The sequence below is a fragment of the Cryptomeria japonica genome, chromosome 7 (genome assembly GCF_030272615.1).
Source record: "Cryptomeria japonica chromosome 7, Sugi_1.0, whole genome shotgun sequence".
Taxonomy (NCBI): domain Eukaryota; kingdom Viridiplantae; phylum Streptophyta; class Pinopsida; order Cupressales; family Cupressaceae; genus Cryptomeria; species Cryptomeria japonica.
The window spans coordinates 721,104,150-721,130,764 of NC_081411.1; positions in this window are offsets into that span (position 1 = coordinate 721,104,150).

The following is a 26,615-nucleotide window of genomic DNA, read 5'->3' on the forward strand; positions in this document are numbered from 1 at the left end:
GTGATTTGATGATGCATGTACTTGATGGATTTTATATGTTCACTATGTAATGGATTATTGGTAGATTAGATTATCATGGTTTTGATGATGATTATGATTACGCTAACCCTACTTTATGATTACATATGATGAGATGTTTAAGAGATGTGTTTGACTATTGTTTGACTGTCTTTGTGATAGAGACAATTCCACATCACTCATTGCGAGCAGGATGTGTCATCGCAATTCTTTATCACTTGCTTGTTCTATATATGTATATGTATATGTATATGTGGTATTGTCATTTTGTGGTTGCAGGATTTTGCAGGTACTAGACATCGACTCCACGTGGCTTAACAGGTTTGAACGTGTCTTAGTTTCAATGGCTTATGTCATTTGGAGATGGCATGAGTTTCCCCTCACATACTCTAGGTCTAAGTTGTTCATTGTGAGTAGAGAGTGTCTTGGCATAATTCGCCATGTCAGTTAGTAAGCTTGATCTTTTGGTATTGTGAGTTCAGTTTATGCCGGTTGATTTACTTGATTATGTTAGAGTAATTATGTGGCTCTTGATGTGTAGTTCTATATTTGGTAATGTTCATTTTAGTGTATTTAATTTTTAAGTTTTGAATATTTAATTATTTGGTATTTATATGTATTTGTTAATTAATGTTTATTGATTTTATGATTATGTAATAATTGAGGAGCCTATTGTTGTTTAATATTTATTTAATATTTGTGATTTAATCTTTAATGGTATTTGATTATTTATTTATTTATTTCACTTTCTATGGTTTAATATTTATTTGATATCTTATATTTATTTGGTTCTTTAATTTATTTCATTAGTTTTTGGTTTATTTGATTTTAATCTCCTTTTGGATTATTTAATTTCAGCTTATATTTATTTAATAGTTTGACTTTTATTCCTAAGTGGGGTGTATGAACACATTAAATTAAATAAAGAAATAAAACATTCCCACTTAGCTGGATAAGAATATTTCATTTACCTTACCTACCCTTCACTCTCATTGGTCGAATTCAAAATGGGTGAATAAATTATATTATATGGTGGGTTGGTAAAATATATTCCAAAATGGAATATTTTGATTGGCCAAAATTGAGGCTAGGGTTTTGGATTATTGTTGCTTTTTATTTTCTTTTTTGTGAAGTTTTTTGGGTTGGTTTTTGCTCTTCTTTGGAAAAAAGTATTAGCAAGATTCTTCCTTGGTTTTGGTTTTCTTCTCTCTTGGATTTGGCTAGAGCTTGGATTCAATTTGGTTTGGCTTTTGGGATCTCTTCTTCAGCTTCATTTCCATTACTTCAAGTTGTAGGTTGGAGTTCTTCTCTTTGTATTTTATTTTCAATGGTTTCTCTGTGTATACATTGTTGTCAAATGCACACTCCAATGAGAAATTGTATGTGATTGAATGTATTGTCATTGATGATAACCTTACAATCCTATGGCACCGACAGGAACTGGCATCGACAGACTCTACATCAGCATATAGTTGACCGGCAACAAAAGGATGATCACCGACACTATGGCCGACAAGATTCTGGTTATTGTATTTTGTATTTAATTGTAAAATATTTTTGAAAGCAAACAAGGTGAATTGTAATAAGGCTCATATATAAGTATGAGATCTTAGAGAACATTTGGAATGAGGAATATGTGAGATAGATAATATGTGTGAATATTAATGCAGATTGTGGAATAAGGTTTATGATTGTTGCATGAGATTAAACCGGTACTGAATCTAGCATAGCAGATGCTGAACCAAAGTAGTACATTGTATTGGATTGACTTAATCCATTTTTGTAAGTCAGTAAGACTTCTCTTTTGTATTTAAGTAGTGAGATTTAGGCAGTTGGCCTTCCTGCATGTGCAGGCCCCTATTTTATCAGTAATATTCACTTATTGGACAGTAAGCGAATATTGTGGGTCACAAATCCCACCGAGGTTTTTAAAACATCGGGTTTCCTCATTAAAAATTTTGTGTTATGGTGAGCTTTCTATGTTGTAGTTGTTGTTCTTATTTACTGCATTAATTCTTCTTTACCGGTATACTGTTTTGAGATGCAATTCATTTAATAAGTTAAGAAAATCCATTAACCAGCAAGATACTAATTCACCCCCCCCTTTCAGTATCTTTTGGAATCCTAACAATTGGTATCAAAGCCTAGTCCTTTATTTTCAAAAGCCTTACAACTTGAGGAAGATTCTGACAATGGTAGAAATGGATAATCTGAGAAAGCAACTAGAAACATCTCTTGGAGATTATGATGCAGAAAAGTTGAAAAATATGAAACTTGAAGATTATCTGAAGGCTACATAGGAAATCATTCAAGGACTTCAGGAGAATCTCACTATTGCTAGGAACAAAAGAAGAGAATGTCATGAGAAGATACAAAGTGATGAATATGAAAAAGAGACTCTTAATGATCTGGTAAGAAAACTGAAACAAGAGAATATGTCTTTGAGAAATGAGATGCAAGACATGACCACGAGATTTTGTAAAGACACTGAAAATAGAAAGAAGAATGAAGATGATCTGGCTAGAAGAATCAATGATGCTGCAAATGAAAATATAAGACAGTCATGAGAATGATATGTTAAAAATAGATATGATTCACTTGGAACATGATAAAACCGAACTCATGAGATAGAAGGATTTCATGGAAAATGAGTTGGCTACTGCAAATCAACACAAGGAAAAATTTAAGAAAAGTTCAGAAGAACTTGATGACATGCTGAAAAATCAGAAACCTAATGGAGACACTAATGGTCTTGGCTTTGAAGTTGGTGAAAGCTTCGACACTACAAGAAAACATGATCATAGCAAACTGGTAAGACAACCTAATGCTTATAAATTTAATGGAAAATGCTTTAATTGTAACAAGTATGGTCATAGAGAAAATCAATGTAGATCTAGAAACTATTACAACACCAATGCACCCACCGGTCAATATTCTAAATGCAACAAACTTGGGCATAATTCAGAAAATTGCAGAATGAATGTAATATGTTATGTTTTTGGAAGATTTGGACACTTATCTAATCAATGCAGAACACATACCGATATAGGATATGGAAAAGTTATTTAGAAAAACAATGTGACTTGTTATGCTTGTAAAAAAATTTGACATATTGCAATATTTTGAAGAAGTAAGGCATCACCGACAAATAACAAAGGACCCAGTTTGAAAGGTAAAGAAAAGGTTGAAGAAGTAAAGCAACAATTTTCAAAACAATGGATAGGAAAGTCAGATATGAATGTTGATGCAAATACTCCTCCACCGGTAGAACAAAGTATCACTCCACTGGCAGGAGATTCTTCATCTAACTGAGAAAGAAACCTTTTGGGGGTATGACAACAAATTGAAAAACACACTAATTTACCCTCAGTTGATGGTGAGAAGTTGAAATACTTCTTTACCGGCTGATGTGTTAAGTTTTCACTTATCTGACAGATATTAAATGTGACAGTTGAAGGAAATGACACTATAAAGCAAATGTTTTGGCTCTTTTCTCATTCACTGAGCATTCAAACTTTTTGAGAGTGTGAAAATCCCGATCGAAGGCATCCATAACGAGAAGTGAAGCAAATCATTCAAGCACTCACACCTAAAGGTAGATTAAGGTATTTAAAACAATGGATTTCTCCTCTTCACCTAAATTCATTGCAAACCCTACTATAGTTGAAGTTGTTAAGCACCCTAGGCCCGTATTTAAACTCATTCCCAAAATTGCGAAGAAAGATGATACACTAGGAGCATTCTCACAAATAGCTAAAGAAGTTTCTTATGCTGAGGATCCTAGAATCTAGATACATTATCATATAGATGAATTAGGAGATGATGAGATTAAGAACATGTACAGGATGGTTATATGTGATGAAAATGGAAATGTTAAACCGGAAGACAAGATAATTGAAACCCTAGGTTTTGTGGAAATTCTTAGTATCCCTGATTTTCTGAAGGATGTTATAAGGATTGCACTAAGTAGAGTACATAGAGAATTATATTGGTTAGATTCAATTCATAAGATAACCAAAGAAGAAGTTAGGGTAGTGACAGGCCTACCTTCCACCTGTAGGAGGCCTAACAAGACTAAAAAGATTCCAAATGACACTACAGTAACCCTAACCCACGCAACCTTTGATAAGAGATCCCTAAGAGTAAATGATGTTAACGATATCAACGTAAGGTTCATAAGCATGATTCTTGGATACAAGGTTACTCATGCCAACATATTAAACTCTATTTCTAGCTTATGTATCAAAAGTGCCTATGACATGGTAAACAACAATGCAAAAATTGATATTTGCGAATGGTTGAAAGACAAACTGATAGACAATCTAGGGAAGATAAAAGGTGATAAGAAAGCTACATTCAGATTTGGCAACCTGCTTGTATGTTTAATGTTATATATTACCAAGAAAGTTCCCAGTATTGGAAGAAAGTATTTTGGTTTTGACATACCGGTAGGAAAACAACTTCTGGACATACTCAACAACATGGGAGATGATAGAGAAAATATTATAAATGCATTTTCAAACACTGAAGTCTAGAATGAAAACTAGGATAAGGATATCTCAAGCTATTGTTGACAAATATCAAAAGGAGATATAATTTATAATTAAGAAAGATGAAATCTGGATGGAGGTAGTGGTCCCAAGGAATATTTGGGTTACTGAAATAGGATATGAGGCATATGAGAATATAATTGAAACTTATGCAAAAGCCCTCTTAGAATCCCCTAAATAACTGATAGAAAAAGTATTTGGCAATGCTGAAACAATTGAAAGCGGTATTCAATCTCAAAAAAGAATAAAGAAAACTCAGTAGATAGTTAGGAAATGAACAAGGTAGGCTAAAGCTATCAAAGAGGATGTATTAGATAAAAATAGTATTAAGGAGAGTGACTTAGAAGGACTACAACCGGAAACACACCTTTCACCGGTTGCTACCTCTTCTAACAGTGAGATACCAACAAAATTCAAAAGGGTAGAGAGAAAAAGAAAACCCTCACCGACACCTGCTCCTACACCAAAAAGAACAAGACAGAAACAATAGGCAGTTAGGTCTTTGACAAGGAAGTTGACACCAAAGAAGAGGAAACAAAAACAAGTTGTTCCTCCCCTTAACAAACTTCTGAGTGAGATAACTAAAGAAGGCAAATTGACTAGCATCAGCAAGTTGTATAGCACATTATCGAATGATGAAAATGAAAGTATAGAAAATAGTGTTATTTAACATCTTGATATTTATAAGAATTTTTTGATGGAAGTTGTAGATGATATACCCAATGACTTGTACGAAAGATTAGAAGCTAGAAGGGTAGCTATTATGGAATTAGATAAAAAGATAAAAATAGAAAAACTACTTGCATTTCACCCAATGAACTCAACTCAAGAGATCGATGAGTTAATCAGTGAGGGTAACCAAACAATATTCTCAACTGGTCACTAGCATGTAGCACTAATGGCAGGTAGAGTAAATGAAATATCAGAAGAAACTATAGACAACTGGAATATATTCTTTGTTGAAAAAGAGAAACAAGAAGAGCTTTAGAGACCAAAGACTTTTAAAGTCTATCAAAAATAAAAAGGACAAGGATAAGGGAAAAGGAAAGGTAGGTGGAACTCCAAGCATAAAGGTGACAAATAACTTACCCCCACCTTCCTCTGATACTCCACCGTCACCTCCTTATGATACTCCATCGGTAATAGAGAGTATGGAGACAAAATATGAAGATACAAATCCTGATTCAGAAGTGTTGTACACAATGAATATCGACACACAGGGAGTAAACATTGTGGTTGATAAGGAATCAAGTGAGAAAAGATATGTGGCAATTGTGCCACTGGTAGAAGACACAATAGTTGAAACAAGTGCTGAAGATATAGTTGAAAACATTGAAATTGGGAGTGAGCAACAAACTGAACAGACAATGGATACATGAAAGATAGATACCACAGGTATACATACTGATGTACCTACTGGGCAACCGACAACCAATGAGACTAAAAAACCTACTGAGTCACCGGTAGTAGATAGTATAGAGGAACCATCAGAGAAACCATCATTAGAGAGCACAGAGAAACCAACAAAGACACACAGAGAGAAATAGGTAGAGCAACAAGATTCATAGGTACATACACAAACAATGCCATCGGCTACATCTGATAAACCTAAACCTTCAGTAGTGGAAATGCAGACACAAACTGATCCTCCAAAGAAAGAGGAAAGTAAATCTATTACTACCACTGATGGATTACAAATTGTGAAGGTAGTTGGACAGTAATCTAGAACCTCTATGAATGAATTCAGACCAACCAGTGTGACAGAGGTATTACTAGATTCTATCAAGAAAATAATAGGCTGTAATGCACTAGCATATTAGGCTATATATGACACTTTACCAATTTTGTAATTGATACCACCTAAGTGTAATATAGAGAATAAAGATTCATTGAGCTAACTAGACACATTGTCTAAGTACATAACTGACAACCTACTAACAAATGATCAAATCAATGAGGAGACATTCAAAGAGAAAATGAATAAAGAGAAGGAAAAATTCTTTGAGGAGACAGTCAAGAAAAATAAGGAACATATGGATACCTTATTACCAGTACTAGGCAAGACAGTTTTGGACTTCAAGAAATTGTGCAGAGATACATGCAAAACAAACATTTTGCAAAACATATAGATAAAGAGATCAGCACAGCTCAAAAGGAAATCAATGATATTGCTGACAACTTGATAGGTTCATCGGATTCAATATCAGTAGTAGAACTAGAGATTACCAGATTTTAAGAGAAAATAGAAAAAACTTGAAAAAGATAAGGAAAGATCAAGGTTTAAGGAAAAATAACTGAAGTGCAAACTAATTCCTAAACTGGATATCCTCATCTCTTTGAGAAAGGAGATTTATGAGGCTCTTGTTCCAAGACGTAAGACACCAGAAGAGCAAATGCACTTTCTCATCGGTACAATTCAGAGGACTGAAGAAACACTGAAAGACAGTGAGAGATTCTACAACAGTCTAAATTTTGCCTTAGCAGATTTATATCAAATCGTAACCAACCAGTTGCAGGGATTATGACAAGAACTACGCTCAATTGACATTGAATGATAGCCTTTGTCATTGATGCCAAAGGTGGAGTAGTACAGGATGAGAAAAAGAAATAAGGATAAGAAAAATATATGACATAAGAGATCATTTTCTCAGGGGAGCACATAGTTTTGAAAATTTTTGGTAAGATAGTTTTGGACAATAGTTTTGGATACACATTTTGGCTTTTTCTTATGAGTGTTGCCATCAATGCCAAAGGGGGAGATTGTTTGAAAATGCACACTCCATTGAGAAATTGTAGGTGATTGAAGGTATTGTCATTGATGACAACCTTACATTCTTATGGCATTGGCAGGCATCGACATTGACAGACTCTACATTGGCATACAGTTTAGTGGCAGCGAAAAGATGATCACTGGCACGCTGGCCGACAAGATTTTGTTTATTGTATTTTGTATTTAATTATAAAGTATTTTTGAAAGCCGACAAGGCGAATTGTAATAAGGCTCATATATAAGTATGAGATCTTAGAGAACATTTGAAATGAGGAATATGCGAGATAGATAATATGTGCAAATATTAAGATAGATTGTGGAATAAGGTTTATGATTGTTGTATGAGCTTAAACCAATACTGAATCTATCATAGAAGATCCTAATCCAAAGCAGTACATGATATTGGATTTACTTAATCCATTTTTGTAAGGCAGTGAGACATCTCTTTTGTATTTAAGCAATGAGCTTTAGGCAGTTGGCCTTCCTGCATGTGCAAGCCCCTATTGTATCAGTGATACTCACTTATTTTCCAGTAAGCGAATATTGTGGGTCACAAATCCCATGGAGGTTTTTCCCACACCAGGTTTCCTTGTGAAAAATATTGTGTTATAGTGTGCTTTCTATGTTGTGGTTGTTGTTCTTATTTACTGCATTAATTCTTGTTTACTGGTATACTATTTTGAGATGCAATTCATTTAATAAGTTAAGAAAATCCATTAACCGGCAAGATACTGATTCACACACCCCCCCCCACCTCCCCCTCTAAGTATCTTTGGGAATCCTAACATGCATTGTGTCTGCATTGTTTTGGTTTTGGGTTGAAATAATATTATATGCTATAGTTTTATTATTGCTGAAACAAAATATTTGGGGAGAAACTTTATAATCTTTGGGTTCTATATAGTTGTTGGAATACATGTTTTTGGTTTCCTGTGTATGGCATTTCATGGCTCTGTGAGAAATGGTTATGAAGTTATTTGATTTAAATCTTGGTTTATCGATTGAGTTATTTTATTATGTTTATACCCAAGTATTCCTTGTTTCTCGGTGTCTCTTTTCATATGTTTTTAGAGCCTTTTCGTTAAGTCTATAATTTATTATTTTACTCGAAAGTTATCTCAAGTTCTGTAAGTTTCGTGCGAAAGCGATGTTTCTACAAAAGCATTGTTATGTATTGCATTTGTGTTATTCTGTGATGCATTTGCACTACTCTCTACAGGATAAGCGTTGTCTTAGGATGCATAACCCTGAATCTGGAAACATAAGTGCTGTTTCAGAATGCATATGCACGATTCTAGAATGTAAAAGTGTTGCCTATGTTGCATTTGCATTGTTCTATGTAGCATAAGCATTGTCCTGCGGGGCAAAAGTGTTGACTTGTCTGTGTTTTGTATTTTCCTAGTTTTGGTCATTTTTGAAGTATTTTCCTGAAATGATTTTTGTATCAGAGGCTTTATTTGAGGTCTGTTAGTATTTCCCAGTTTTGGGTTTGACCAGTTTTGATGCATTTTGATAGTTTAAGTATATTTGTTCTTCTATACATTGTGAGTATTTTAGACTCTCTTCGATGTGGATAGGCCATGGATGATTGAGATATTCTCTATGTTGTTTTGGACCAACAAGTGAGTAGGCCTTGCTGTGATCTTATTCTTTATTTGATGGCAGCATTTGATGGCTTTATATGCCTTTGTTGTTGTTAGCCAAGAGGCTCATTTTGCTATATTGATGTTGTATATGTTGTTGTAGCCTTGTTTATGTTGTAAGAATATGTGTGGACGTTGTTGGCTGCATTGAGTACTATTTTCATGTAATTATGTTGGTAGAGCCTTTTGTGATTTATTTTTGGGCCATGTTAGGAGGAGTGGGCTTCCTTGTGATGATCAGGGTCATGAGAGATAGGCTTGCATGAGGTTCCTTGTAAGGATGCATGAAGTCTAGACCACTAGGGCACATTAGACTTTTCCGTGATTTGTAAATAAGTGATAACCTAATAATTAATGGGTTGGGTAGTTAGATTAATTAATAAGATGATAAACTGATTTGTGCCTCATGACTTAGTCCTAGGGAGGATGATTTAGGATAAGCATGAGAAGGCTATGAAGATGGTAAGCTAATCTACCTTATCCTATCATAGGTTGAGATGGCTCCACATATCAATCGGGCTAGTGCCTTGTGTTATTATGTTAGTATGTTATGAGGATGGCATGTGATGGCACTCCACTCCTACATGTGGTTCCCCTTTATAATTTATGATTATGCTTGTTGGATGCATTTATGTCTTGATGAGTTTTATGCCTCTGGGAGTTCATTCTTGTTGTGTGTGGGAGTTCTTGCTTAAGAGTCCTTGCGTAGTTAGTCTCCTTGGTTATAGGTGCCAACTTAGTTTTAGAGTATGTGTTGGGACCTTGTGTCATCTCCTAGCATGGGGGGTGGTTCCTTTGGTTCCACACGGTTAGGTGGTTGGTGCCTTTTAGCCATTGGGATGTTCTCTTGGATTTTTCTTCCATGGATGTGGATTCTTCTTCATGATGTACTATGGATGTACCTTGTAGCAGATTTATCTAATGTAATATTTTTATATAGTAGAAAGATCTATGCTCGTGATGTATTTAATGTACTCGTATTTATAAGATGAATTTAAGTTGGAAATTGGAATTTAGGCATATTGTATTTATACTATTGTAGAGATGTGATTTTATGAATCATGGAAATAAAGTTGATTATAGTTGGAACAGAATGGAATTGCTTTATGGATTAGTTATATTAGTTCATGGAATGTTTATATACTAGTTAGAATGCTAATTAATCTTGAAAGTGGAATATTCATAGATTAATAAGTGAATATATTAGAAGATGTTAATTGGATCTAGTAAATAGGAATGATTCACATAGATGCATTGGTAGAAAGGAAATTATGCACATCATGAGGAATAAGTAATGTTGTAGGTTACATATCTTATGGTTAAAGAATTAGAATATGATGCATTAATGAAGGTGCAATATACCTATCGTGTGTGTAGTATGTTATGGTGGAAATGAATTAAGTAATGATGTTAAAGTACCCTAGAGAAAGATTATTGATGTTGTGCTACTTACGCTTGCGTAATTGATGAAATGAACAATGATGTATGTTTAGATTGGTTAATTGGTTAATGGATGTAATTAGACGGAGATGTTATATGTTGCATTAGATGTTATTAGAGGTTAATTAAGATAAAAATTATCTCCATTTGTATATTATTGTTTAGTTTCTTTAGGGTATTTTGGTGGGCATTACATTTCCTTCAACCAATGAGCACAAAGGTCAGATTATCTTGGTTGATTTATCTCACCAAAAAATTTATGCATCTTGATCCGCCACATGTTGCACTTCTTCTGTCATTGACCCGTGATTCACAAGTTCCTTATTTAAAGTCAACCTCCATATCACCTATCACATCGATGGATGGTTTTCCTGCCACTGCATGTCTACCAGATGGAATCTACTTGTTGTCCTTAGATACCATCTAAATCAACTCAGTTTGTTATGTTAGTTTGAGTTCATTCACCAACCAAGACACATGACTGGTGTCAAGGACCTTACTAGTTCATATACCCTACCAGTAGATCATATTGACTTGGAATTCTTCTTGTTGTATGTCCATACTATTGGAATTAAAGGAATACAAGAACACTGAGAGGGGGGGTGAATTAGTGTTCTACTAGTAATATACGATTTTAAATTATTATAACATAAACATATAAACCAGTAAATAAAGAAACATATAGCATGAAGTAAATAAATCAGTCACATAAATGAACACCATAACACATTTAATTTTATACGTGGAAAACCTCAAAGAGGAAAAACCATGGTGGGATTTGTGACCCACAATATCAATTCACTAGCCATATGAAATATATTACATAGCATGGGGGCCTGCACATGCAGGAAGGAACAATGCCTAGAGCACACTGTTCAACACAAAAGAGTCTCAGTGACTACAAGCTTCTACTGAGATAAAACAGTAATGGAGAACTCACAAAATGCATTTGAAATGCCAAAAAGAGTTTTGGTTAAAGCTATGTTCTGTACCGGTTCATAAACCCTAAACCCTTTTATCGGTATCTCCTTTCCTCTAAGAATACTTTACAAACTATCTATTGATCATTGTATGATATTAATTTTGCATACAAATGATCTACATACATATCCTTCGCATCACACTATTCTAATTCCTTGTCCTCTATCAGAATGACCTAAGAAACTGACTTATATACCCTTTACAAACAATATGCCTTATGTCAACTTACAATATATTACAAAAGATATTCAGTGTCTACTCTATACAATAATTACAAAATGATTTTACAAATAAAACCTTTTCGGATCCCAAACTGATGTCGGCTTCACTGAAGTGCTGGTGATGACCTTGATTACTCCAATGCTGGTATCTGTCGATGTATGCCTCCAATGCCAGTATTTGTCGATGTATGCCTCCAATGCTAGTATCTTATTTTATATGCCTTCTATAGAATCTTGTTGCCATCAATGACAAAATATGAATCCAATGAGTGCCAATTGCCAGCAATCTCCACCTTTGGCATTGATGGAAACACTCATGAAAAATGGATTCCCTACCGGTTCAGCTAAAACTGAAACATGCTCCCCTTGAGATGATTGACCATGTTTGAAATATACTCTCTGTGTGATATCCTCCCCCTAGGATTATATACATATTTTTCACATACATATCCTCTCCCTTTGGAATCAATGCCAAAGACCAGTGAAAGAATTGAAAGAATTATTACAGATTACTTACCAGAGCTTGACCATTTTCAAGATTTCTGGATAAGATTTCTATAGCAACTATATATAAGTATCCCAGCTGGTTTTGAATGTTTCGGATATGGATACAAGTCCACTTAGTAAATGTGCAAGTGATTATTTCTTAGTGACTTCTGTTGGTGTGGGCTTCGCAAGCATGTTCCATGCATTCCCTCTTATGTACACCAAGTGAATCCAATCTTGGACTCACCAAACTTCTAAGACTCCTTGCTCTCAAAATAATCTCGTCTCTTTCCTTTTCAAAAGAAATTTTTTTTTTCTCCAAAGTCAAAATTTTTCCATCAATAGATTTTGTAAGTGAAGTTAGTCTATCAAAAGAATTAGCAATATTAGCAATGTTTTCTTGTAACTCCTTTATCCTCTTATTTGCATTTGCTGTAAGAATTTCTATATTACAATAGACCCTGAAAAATGTTAGTACACTGTTTCAAAGAATTTTCAATAAGTATAAGTTTCTCTCCAATCTTCCTCTTTTCTATCTCAATAATCTAGTCAAAAGCGGCTCTCTTAGCCAAAGTAAATCTTTCAAGTGCTTTCCGGTTGGAAATGTGTTGTAATGATTAAAAGTTTTTAGATATGTGCTCTGTCAATACCCTAAGCTTGCCGCAAGGGCTTGCTTCATTTTCAATCATACATTCAGGAATCAACTTGAGCAAAAATGTTATTGACTGATCTATTATTCCTTTGTCTGCAGATCCCTCCCTCATTAGTTTTTGAGAAACCATCATCATTAGCTATGTGGGACTCATCTCTGTGATTGATTTCTTCTCAACTTGAGAAGTGTCAATTGCTAAAAGTTTTGATGAGGAATCAACTGTCGGTTTTGTACTGGGTGTTTTATCAGTCTCCTTTTCCTTTTCTTTCTTCTCCTTATCCTCTCTTGGTGTATCCCTTTTCTCATCCTCTTTTGCATCAGTGGCTTCATCACTTGGTGTAGTATCTATCACTACCAGTGGATTATTATCCACAAAATTATTAGTATCATGTGCATTATCTATTTTACCTTGCTCAGACTATCCAAATGTTGTCTCTATCTATTTAGACTATACACTCTCATCAATTTTAGGTTTATCTATCGGTTCATTCAAAATTTGATTTGAACTTCCCAAAATTCTTTTTCCTTTGGATCTGTCCGGAATGGTGGAAGTTGTTGCATTAGCAAATTCTTCTTGAGAAGTGAATTAGGAAACATGAACAAGAATGCTAGAACCATCCGCAATAGCCGTACCACCACCACTTATTCAAATCTTCATCGATCAACATTCTTATTATCATTGTGTTGTCATTGATGTCAGCCAGTATGGGATGATAACCAATAAGTAAGTGTTGGACACCAGTATGAAATATCAAGAAATTGATATGAAATGTTAATCGGTAGCTATGTTCTTGGTATGCAGATTCAATAAGGAGATCCACCGATGAGCATGTATGAACATGAAGAAGACAAACCAACATAGTGAATGGTTGTTCGCTCACATGAATCTTGTGTTGGAAATTGACACTCATTGGATTCAGATGTTGTCATTGATTCTAGTTTCAGGATCTTCCTCAAGCTACTAAACTTCCTCTAATGCACTAGGCTCTGATGCCAATTCACATGAGTGTTGCCATCAATGACAACATATGAATCCAATGAGTATCAATTGCCAACACATACTTCATGTGATCTAAAAACATTTCACTCTATTGGTCTGTCTTCTCCATGTTCATACATGCTCACCGATGGATCTCCTTATTGTATCTGTATACCGAGAACATACCTACTGATTGACATTTCATACCAGTGTCCAACACCTACTTGTTGGTTATCATCCCATACTAGTTGACATCAATGACTGTTGGCAAATGCACACTCCAATGAGAAATTGTAGGTGATCGAAGGTTTTGTCATTGATGGCAACCTTGCAATCATATGATACCGGCAAGATAGAATACCGACATTGACAACTACAAACTCTACACTAGCACACAGAACACCGACAATGAAAGGAAGGATATCGGCACCCTAGCTGATAGGAATTTTGTTTATAATATATTTTGTAATTAATTGTAAAATAATTGTAAACTGACATGGCATGTTGTAAAATGACTCATATATGTATGAGATCATTGTACAACATTTTGTAATAAGGAGATAGGTGAAATTATACAGACCTATTATGCGAAATATTGGTAAAGGATTTATGTTGTAGCAGAGCTTAAACCGGTACTAAATCTAGCATAGCATATGCTAATCTGAAGCAGTACAAGACATTGGATTAATATAATCCATTTTTGTAAGTCAGTGTGACTTCTTTTGTAATTGAGCAGTGAGCTCTAGGCACTTGGCCTTCCTGCATGTACAGGCCCCTATTGTAAGAGTAATATTCCCTTATTGGCCAGTAAGCGAATATTGTGGGTCACAAATCCCACCGAGGTTTTTCCCATGCCGGTTTTCCTCGTTAAAATATGGTGTTATGGTGTGCTTCTCATGTGGTTACTATTATTCTTGTTTACTATATTATTTTAGGTTTACCGATACACAGTTTTAATATGCTTTTCATGTTCTAAGTCAATTAAATTTATTAACTGGTTAGATACTGATTCACTCCCCCCTCTCAGTATCTTTGGGAATCCTAACAATTGGTATCAGAGCCCAGTCATCTCTTTTCAGAAGCCTAACAACTTGAGGAAGATCTTGTCACCAGTAGAGATGGAAAACTTGACAAAGCAATTGGAAACAACTCTTTCAGACTATGATGCAGAAAAGGTGAAGTATATCAAACTTGAAGATGATCTAAAGGCTGCTCAGGATATCATTCAAGCACTTCAAGAAAATCTTACCATTGCAAGAAATAAGAGAAGAGAACTTTGTGAAAAGATGCAGAATGAGAATGATGAAAAGGAAACTCTTAATGATCTGGTAAACAAGCTAAGACAAGAGATCAGTACAACACAGAATGAGATGCAGGATATGACTATGAGATTTTGTAAAGAAATTGAAGATAGAAAGAAGAATGAAGAAGACTTGGTTAGAAGACTAAATGATGTTGGAAATGAAAACACAAGACTCAGTCATGAAAATGATATGTTGAAGACAGATCTAATGCACACACAAATTGACATAACTGAACTCATGAGATAGAAGGACTTTTTGGAAAATGAATTGGCTACTGCAAATCAACACAAGGAGAAACTCAAGAAAAGTTCAGACGAACTTGGTGATATGCTGAAGAATCAGAAACCTAATGGTGATACAAATGGCTTTGGCTTTGAAACTGGTGAAAGCTCTGGTACTGCAAACAATGATGATCATAACAAACCGGTAAGACAACCTACTACTTACAAATTTAATGGCAAATGCTTTAACTGTAACAAGTATGGTCATAGAGCAAATCAGTGTAGCTCTAGAAATTATCAAAACACTAATACACCCATCGGTCAATGTTCTAAATGCAACAAACTTGGTCATAATTCAGAAAATTGCAGAATGAATGTGAGATGTTATGTTTGTGGAGGATTTGGACATTTATCTAATCAATGCAGAACACATATCGGCATAGGATATGGGAAAGCTATTCAAAAGAACAATGTGACTTTTTATGCCTATAACAAGATTGGACATATTGCTAAATTTTGTAGAAGCAAGTCCTCACTGGCAAATAACAAAGGTCCTAGTTTAAAAGGTAAATAAAAAGTTGAAGAGGTAAAGAAAGAATTCTCAAAACAATGGATCAGAAATTCAGATCAAAATGCTGATGTGAATACTCCTCCACTAGTAGAATAGAGTAACACTCCACCGGTAGGAGACTCTTCATCTAACTAAAGAAAATTATTTTGGGGGTTTAGCAACAAAATGAAAAACATGCTATTATTCCCTCGATTGATGGTGAGAAGTTGAAATTACTTCTATACTGGCAGATGAGTTAAGTTGTGACTTAACCGGCAAGCATTAAATGTAGTAGTTGGCGAAAATAACATTATAAAGCAAGTGTTTTGGCTCCTTTTTCATTCACCAAACATTCAAATCCTCGAGAGCACAAAAATTCCTGAGCGAATGTATTCTAAACAAAGAAGTGAAGCAATCTATCAAATCATTCATCCTTAAGGTAGATTGAGGTATTTATAGCTATGACATCTTCATCCACTCCTAAATTTATTGCAAACCCTACTGTTGTTGAGGTTGTTAAGTGGCCTAGACCCATTTTTAAACTGGTTCCCAAAATTGCAAAGAAAGATGATAGCATAGGTGTATTTTCTCAAATCCCTAAAGGAGTAGTATATGTTGAAGACCCTAGAATGTATATACATTGTCATATTGATGGACTGGGTGATGATGAAATTAAAAATATGTATAAGACTATAATCTGTGATGAATCCAAAAATGTCAAACCTGAACATAAGATAGTAGAAACCCTAGGTTTCACTGAAATTCTTAGTATCCTGGATTTCCCCAAGGATATCATAAGGATTGTGTTAAGTAGAGTACATGGTGAATTTTTCTAGTTAGACTCTATTCATAAAATCACAAAAGAAGCAGTAAAAGCTGTAACAGGGTTACCCTCCACGGGCAACAGACCTGACAAAACAAAGAAGGTCCCAAATGACACAGTGATAAACCTAACTAGTGCAACATTTGATAAGAGATCTCTAAGGGTAAATGATGTAAAGGATATAAATATCAGATTTATTAGTATGATCTTAGGTTACAAGCCTACACATGCAAATAGGTTAAACTCAGTTTCTAGCCTATGTATTAATAGTGCCGATGATATGGTCAATAATAATGCAAGGATAGACATATGTGAATGGCTTAAAGATGAGCTGATAGAAAATTTGGGAAAGATTAAAGGAGATAAAAAAGGAACATTCAGATTTGGAAACTTGTTTGTCTGATACATAACCAAACAAGTACCCAGTATTGGTGCTAGAGATTTTGGATTTGATATACTAGTAGGAAAACAACTATCAAAACTATTGAACAATATGGGAGAACAGGGAGAAAAACATAAATGAGCATTTTCAAGCACTAAAGGCTCGAATGAAAACTAGAGTAAGGCTATCACAAGCTATTGTGGACAAGTATCAAAAATAAATCTGTTTTGTGATAGAGAAAGATGAAATTTGGATGGAGGCACTTATCCCTAGAACCGTCTGAGTAACTGAAATGGGCTATGAGACAAATGATAACATCATAGAAACTTATGCAAAAGCCTTCCTTGAAGCTCCTAAGGAACCGGAAGAGAAAGTATTTGGTAGTGCAGAAACAATTGAAAGCACAATACAATCAAGGAAAAGAGTTAAGAAGGTAGAAGCAACTGTTAGAAAAGGAACCCAACAAGAAAAGACAATCAAGGAAGATGTGCTAAAATAAACTGCTATAACTAAAAGTGAGTTGGAAGCACTTCAACCGGAAACTCACCTTTCACCGGTTGGAACTTCTTTTGAAAGTGACATACCTGTTGTATTCAAGAGAGTTGAGAGGAAAAGAAAACCTTCACCGACACCTTCTCCTACACCAAAAAGGACAAGACAGAAGCAACAGGCAGTGAGGCCTCCAACAAAGAAAATGACTCCTAAGAAGAAGGTGAAACAAACTATTTCTCCTATTGACAAACTTCTTAGCAAAATAATTGAGGATGGTAAGCTGAAGAATATCAATAAAATATACAATACCCTATCAGCCGATGATAAGGAAAGTATAGAGAACAATGTAATTTTGCACTTAGATATATACAAGAAATTCTTAATGGAAGTTGTTGATGAAATTTCAAATGACTTGTATAGGAGATCAGAAGCTAGAAGATTATCTATTGTTGAACTGGATAAAAATATTAAGATTGAAAAATTACTGGCAATGAATCCAGTCAACTCACTTGATAAAATAGATAAATTAATTAGTGAGGCTAACTGGACAGTGTTTTCTACTGCTCACCAGCATGTAGCATTAATGGCAGGTAGAGTAAAGGATGTTTCTGAGGAAACTGTTGACGGATGGGATATTTTCTTTGTGGAGAAGGAAAAATAGGAAGAATTACTCAGACCTAAAACCATCAAAGTATATCAAAAGGATAGAGACAAGGGTAAAGGTAAGGTAGGTGGACCACCAAGTTTAAAAATAACTAACAATATGCCCCCACCTCCTTTAGATACTCCACCTGTAGATATCACTGAAAAATCAATCGGCCACTGAGAGTATGGAGACTCAGGTAGAAGACACAAACCCTAAATTAGAAATTTTGTATACAGTAAATGTAGATACTCAGGAAGTTAATGTCATGGTTGAAAGGGAGACCACTGAGGATAAGGAGAAAGATGTGGCTACTGAGTCACTGGCTGCAGAGGTTGAGTTAAACATAGAAAAACCTTCACAGGAAGAGAAACCGACAGAGGATACCACTAAGAAACAATCTGAAGAATCGGCTAAGCAAATTTTAGAGGCACAAACTGAAGAGTCGGCAATTGAAAACTTAGAGAAACCTTCTGAGACATGGTTAGAGAAACCCAAACCGATACAAGTTGAAGCACAAGTACAAATAGAGACAATGCCACTGACACAAACTGAAAAGCCTAAATCTTTGTTTGTGGAAACACAAACACAGACTGACCTACCAGAGGTCGAACAAAGCAAGGAAATAACTACAACTGGTAGCATGGCTATTGTAAAAACTGTTGGAGAAACATCTAGTACAGCTATGATAGAATTTAGACCCACTAATGTAACTGAGGTCTTATTAGATTCATTAAAGAAGATCACGGAATGCAATGCACAAGTCTATAAGGCTATTGATGATACCATACCAATTCTTAAATTGATAGCACCAAAGTGCAGTGTTGAGAATAAAGATTCCTTAGGTCAACTAGACACATTTTCTAAGTTTATCATTGGCAACCTAGTAACTATTGATCAAATGAATGAGGATACATTTAAGGAGAGACTAATAAAAGAAAAAGAGAAATTCTTTGAGGATATTGTAAAGAAAAACAAGGAAGAAATGGACACCCTTTTACCGGAACTTGGAGAAATAATTTATGACTTCAAGAAACTATACAAGGACACTTGCAAAATGAATGTCTTAACAGAGGATCTTGACAAGGTGATTAGAAAAGCACAAGAGAAAATAAATAATATTGCTGACAATCTGATTGGCACATCAGATTCATTTTTGGAATTAGAAAAGAAAATTGTAGAGTAGGAAGAGAAAATCAAGAAATTGGAGAAAGACAAATAGGAAATAAAGGACAAGGCAAAGGACTTAAAATGAAAACTTAGTCCAAGACTAGAGTATCTTATTTCTTTGAGAAAAGAAATATTTGAGGCTCTGGTTCCCAGACTGAAGACACCGAAAGAGAAAATGCACATACTCACTGGTACAGTGCAGAGAACACAAGAGGCATAAAAGACTACAAAACTTTCAGCAAAGGCATAAATTTAGTTTTGACACATATCTTTCAGATTGTAACCCACTGGTTACAAAATCCAGGTAGGACTCCACTGATAGAGAATGACGACCTTTGTCATTGATGTCAAAGGGGGAGTAGTGGGATGAGAAAAATGGTTCATTTGCTCAAGGGGAGCATACAGTTTTGGTAAGACAATTTTGACAGACTATTTTTGGATATCATTTTGGACACTTTTTTATTTTTCTCATGAGTGTTGCCATCAATGCCAAAGGGGGAGATTGTTGGAAAATGCACACTCCAATGAGAAATTGTAGGTGATTGAAGGTTTTTTCATTGATGGCAACCTTGCAATCATATGATACCAGCAAGACAGAATACCAGCACCGGCAACGACAAACTCTGCACCGGCACGCAGAACACCGACAATGAAAGGAAGGATACTAGCACCCTGGCCAATAGGAATTTTGTTTATAATATATTTTGGAATTAATTGTAAAATCATTTAAGCTGACATGGCAAGTTGTAAAATGACTCATATATGTATGAGATCATTGTAGAACATTTTGTAATAGGGAGATAGGTGAAATTATGAAGACCTATAATGCGAAATATTGGTTAAGGATTTATGTTGTAGAAGAGCTTAAACCGGTACTGAATCTGGCATAACAGATGCTAATCTGAAGCAGTACAAGACATTGGATTAATATAATCCATTTTTGTAAGTTAGTGTGACTTCTTTTGTAATTGAGCAGTGAGCTCTAGGCACTTGGCCTTCTTGCATGTGCAGGCCCCTATTGTAAGAGTAATATTCCCTTATTGGCCAGTAAGTGAACATTATGGGTCACAAATCCCACCGATATTTTTCCCACACTGGGTTTCCTCGTTAAAATACTGTGTTATGGTGTGCTTCTCATGTGGTTACTGTTATTCTTGTTTAATACATTATTTCTAGTTTACCGGTACATAGTTTTAATATGCTTTTCATGTTTTAAGTCAAGTAAATTTATTAACCAGTTAGATACTGATTCACCCCCCCCTCTCAGTATCTTTGGGAATCCTAACAATGACAACACAATGCCAACAAGCATGTTGATCGATGAAGATTTGAATAAGTGGTGTTGGTGCGGCTATTGCAGATGGTTCTAACGTGCTTGTTCATGTTTCCTAATCATGTCCTATTTGTTTTGATGGTCGGCATTGATTATTTTGCAAGTCCTTGATCATCTTCTTGGTCTGGTGACATTCTTAATGTTATGCAATATTTTGGTGGTGTAACGTATTGTGGTTGGTCTTTGTGAGATTTACGGTGGTGATGAGTGTTTGGAGATTTGATTTAGGTCCATGTTATGTTATCTATGTCACTGTATTGGTCTGGTGGTTGATATATGTATCGTGTGATGTAAATTTGTAATTAGGTGTTAAGGGTCTGGCTGACCTTGTAGTTAGTCAAGGTTGATGATCTATATAAATAGGTGACATATTCATGAAATTTGAGTGTTGTTGTTGTGTCTACATTATCAGAGAGTGGTGCATGTGCAAACATATGAATTCATCCTTTGGTGTGTTGTATTAAGCAGAGATTGGTGAAGGACAGACAAATGATCTTAACCGAAAGTGTCATCAGGCTTTAGCAAATTCTATCTTTGCAGTTCATGTATTTTAGATTGTAGTCCAATTATTATTGTAAGGTAGTGAATCTTCCTAGAGGGTTGGATCCTTCTAGGTCATTGTAATATGAGCAGTGTGCCTAAATGTATGTGCATTCTCCATTGTGATATTTACACATACTATTGCAGAGAATCATCTTATTGTGGGTAGGTTCCCACCATGGTTTTTCCCTTAAACAGTTTTTCCACATCAAAAATCTTGGTGTTATGTGTGTTGTTATTAATGTTGTTATCTTTCTTTTTGCTACAATTGATCAAATTTGAAATTGTGCTTAATTGATTTAATTTGGTGAAAATTGATTCACCCCCCCTCCTCTCAATTTTCTTTCCTTGTTGTTGCCAACAATCATTACATGATTGAATATGGTGAACTTATCATTTTAAAACAAGCATTAGTTGACAATGAATCTAGCCTAACATGTGTATTGAGGATTGTTTAAAACAATTAAAATTATATGTATCCATCATATGATGATCACATAAACTAAAATAAATGTAATATTAAATTGATATTAATCCATTGCTCTATGATGATAAAATAATTTTTAATCAATCAATCGATATAAATAGTATTCAAAAAATATTTCAATTCCAATTTTAAAAGATTTACAGTTAATTACTAAAAATAGAAGATATGTATTTGATTAAAATATTAAAAATAAAATGAATTTATATATTTTTACTTTGATAGATTGTTGTAAGACTCAACTTCTGCCATTGTAAATCTAGGGCTATGATATTTCCACAATCCATGCTATAATTCTCTTATTTATTTATGTATTCGATTGTGTATGCAATTTTTATCATTAATGTTTCGAATCACACTTAGTGATTCATCATCAGATCGGGAATTAAGGAATCCCTGATGATGAATCACAAAGTGTGATTCGAAACGTTGATGATAAAAATTAAATGGACAATTAAATCTAGAAATAAATTGTAAATCTACCCATTTATGCTAGAAAGCCTTAAAAAAATCATCCACATTACTATTTTTCTCTAAACCACAAATTTGTAAGAAACCCATCTTTAGTAAATCTAGTAGGTAAAATCCAATTGCTATTGTTAGTGTTTAGTAAAATAGAACTATGATGGTAATCACACATAAAATGTTATACGTTAGGCACCTATGTCTTCTCCTCAATATTTGTAGTTTCTTCAAATCCTTCAAAAGAATATGATGCCATCTACCTAATTTATTTTTCTTAATATTTTTATGTTTCATCTATTTCATCATTATTGTTTCTTTATAAAGATTATAAATTTGTAGACCACTTCCTTGAAAGTTTACACTTTAATAATATTTTAAACATAATTTAATAAAATTCTTTAATTAATATATATATATATATATAACCCAATGAGAACTCATCTTTCCTTCTTATCTCTTATTGGATAGATTTAAAAAAATCTTTACCTTAGCTCAACAAGACAAAAAGATTGGTGAGCAAGCTCAGGCCACCTGCTTGCACATGAGTTAAAAAAGTCGATAATTTTGTTTCTCCATTAGGGTGATAGCGAAGTATTCTGCATTCTATTACCCCAAGATTCCTGGCACACGAAAATGTGTTAATACCCTGCAGTGAACGCCACTGAGATTTCAACATCACTTCATTGAGACCCCACGTCATTAATACTCGAGAAGCTTGTGTGGAAAACTGCAGATTGGTGTACGCAGCTTTCCCAGCAGATTCTTGTCTATTTGGCTCTATTAACACCGACTCCACATCAAATCCCAAGCGTCCACCAGAAGAAAGAGAAAAGCTGTCTTGAATCATTCACTTATCTATAATGAAAGTGAAATCACTGTGCGGATAAATCATTTGAGAACCTGCAGAGAAAAATACCTATCCCTACCTAACCTCCTTATAATCCAATCAATTAATGAAAACGTTGGTATCAATTCACGTGCACTAGTTGGTGGTGCTAAACTTCTCTTTCTCTAACCCTAATTCCAAATTAGAATTTGGTCCCAGTCACTACTCGTGTATTTTGGATAAGGTACAGATCATATATGGACATATATTATACAGCGTGAATTTGTACGGTGACTCGCTCAGCCGGTCGGTCGTTTGTAAATTAGCTCATGAGATCGGCAATACAATTAACCGGCATATTCTCGTTTCCCACGCGTTCGGACGACTTTTTCCTAATAAACCCAATTACTTGTTTGGATTACTGATGGAAAAATAGAAAGCCTGCAAAGCGGAGGCGCGCTTCTGTTATGTCAGCATCAAACAGGAAAATTGACCGTCCGTGCCCTGGTTGTTTTCAACATTTTTGGTGTAATTTAAAATCTAGTTAGGGGAAATGTACTTGTGAATATAATGATTTGGTCTTATTAGATAGATATAGTCTATTAATCTTGGATAATAGAGCGGATATTGTTTTTTATTAGGGTTTCAATCTTGTTACAAAGTAGAATAAAAGGAGTACAGGGTGTAGAAAACAAGTTATTTAAGAAAAAACAATAAATCAAATCAAATCAATGTTTAATTGAACTCTATAATTTCGCATTCAAAGCTTTGGTATATGAAAGAAAGTTCAGCTTAAGAACACCTTTCTTCTTCAATGAACAATTGTCCAAGAAGAGTCATTCAAATCTATATCCTTAATACAGGAGGAGGTAGAAGCCCCCTTAGAAGGCCTATCTAAACGATGACACCATCTGAAGAACAAAGCTGAGGAGATGAAACTACCTTGTCTACAACATGAACTTCAAAATATCAAGGTAAAATAAGATTTTGAGCATTAGCCAATTGAATAAGAGGATATACACCAGACCTACGGAGAAGAGCTTTCAGAATGGACAAGGTGGGCTCTAAATCATTAGAATCAGTTATTGAATCTTTATGATACACTATACGATGTTTAGGAAGAACATTCTTCTACCAAGTTTCCCAAGTCGAGATTGTTAAAAGAAAGGAAGTAAGTGGAACGGCTATAAGTTTGATGATGAAATAATGATGATGTTTTAAAATAATTTGTTCTATCAAAAAATTTGTGAACATTCTATAGTTTGAAGTTGCATAGAAAACTTTATAAATCAATGTTGTACTTTATGCTATCAATTTTGATTATTGTGAAATTGATAGCACATTTGAAATTTATATGGGATGTGTTAATAATCTTATAGAAAATGTGTGATAATTTATTCGTCTTCACCTTCTAGACATCTAAATCTATCAAGATAATGTCTAGAGACAATTCTGAAGAATTTGCTAAGTTGACAGGTGAACAAGTTATTCAAACCCCTACCTACGCTAAATTGATAGAAATGAGAATGATCAAAAACAACATTTAGATATATGCAAAGAGCCTATAGAACATGAATTGGATTTTTTTGTTGCCATATAAAATTGATGTGTGCCTTAACCATTCATTTTTTATGGAGATCCAGACCTACGAGCATGACAGCCCAGCAAGGGCATGAAGCCCGCAAGCTGCCAGAAAGTATTTTTTGTCACCCGATACGGAGGCACGAGCCAATAGGCTGAACCTCTTTGGCTAAGAACTAGGGACTGAGGGGTATCCATTCCGCCAAATTCGTGCGGGGCACGATCCCGGCCTCATTCCTTATTATACCATTTTTTAACATTTCTCTTACGAAATTAAGTTTACAATGAATGTCTTTAAATACAATGACAAAACAACACTTGTTGAATTGGTTCATAATGACTAGTAAAAAGATAAATTTAATACTTAAAAGTTCAAAAATCATTTACATCTATAGATCAATCTTGTATCTCTTATAAATGATCTAACAATCAATATAAATGAATGATTAGAGATCATAAGAAGTAGACCGCTCATTGCATAAATCTAAACGAAAATAAACTCACTACAAACTCCCTCAATTTTATAAATTTCAGAATTATATTGAATTATAAAAACAAATGGACTTGTATTTGTATCAAAAATTAAACGATTGGTAATACACATTGACAGCTTGTATTTTAGTTGTCAGGCATGGTCAGTCTGAAATTCCAGGCCTGGAACCCAGCATATGATGTTTTCCATTAATAAACAACAGATTGAATCTTTGTCAATGAGACAATCATATGCCTGTCAATTGCCAGCGTGGAGATTGCCGACTGAACAGCCGGCATTGCTGTGGCGTCAGCTTGGCAGTAGCATAGTATAAAGAAAGAGGTCGCATGTGAGTCTGCACTCTCTGTTATGTCGTTCCCACCACAAGTTAAATGAATAGCGGCATTGTCATTGCCTTAACAGAAGAATCTGTCTCTTGCCGTATCTCTTGGACTCACATACACACAGAAATATTGTCTTGTCCGTTTCGCTGGGAGACCCGCAGTGAAAAATAATGACTCTACGTCACTGACACCACGCTACCCTCGTTTCCCTCTTTCACCTTTCTATATCACCGACCGTTTTATTGTCTGTAGGTTGCAGGCCACTTTTTCATAGAGACAGAAAATAGTATAACCAGACAATCATGTTAATGTTGGTTTCTATTAAGAATTGATCTCCCCAGGAAAATGTATGGCCTCCTGTTTACGAGGAAATCAAAACTGTAACTGAAAGGAAGTAAATGCTACTAGGAAGTGTTAATAAATTTTTAGAATTGGACTCTAAATAGTATTTAAGAGTATAGTTGTTTTTTAATGAGTTTTATTTAATTTTTACTCATATTAAAAGATAATGGTTCATTTTTTATTGAAAAGGGTGGGTAGTAAGGAGGTGTATCTTAATGTTTTTGATTAAGGCATGGTGGGTTTTTGGATGGACTGAAATCCTTAAACAAAATAAAGAAGTTATCATAGAAGTAACAAATAATAATAAAGGAGTATTCAAATCAACATTACAACAAATATAGAAAATAACAATCTTATAGTGAAAACAAACAAATTGTAGTAACTAGAAAATCAATTAAAATCAAAGATGGAACCCAACTTCATCCACAAGGGGTAGGGTATTATGAGAGGGAGAGACCTTCAAGGATATAATATTTTCTTGTGTTGAATAACTGTCCTAGAAGCAACATCATCATGAGAAGAAAAGTTACGAGCAAGGAAAGAATTTCTTTTCGAACATATGAAAGAAGCTCCACCCAAATGAGAGCCAGGTATAGAAGGGAGAAAATTACCAAATAATGAAAGGGGTAATGTTTGTTTTAGGGAGACCCAAAAATGAACATTACCAAATGATGCAATATTATTTAATTAATTCTTAAAAGCGGAAGAGGTTTGATGAAATGATGAAAGATTAGGGTAGAATAATTAATAGAAAAAAGGGCTTAATTAATTAATGAATTAGTCAAACTAATGTCCAAAGACCTTAAAGGGGTTGAATTAAGACAAGTTGGGTCAAAATAGATGAAATTGGAAAGAATGGAAAATTTTGGATGGGAAATGAGACAATTCGAGTGAAAAACTACA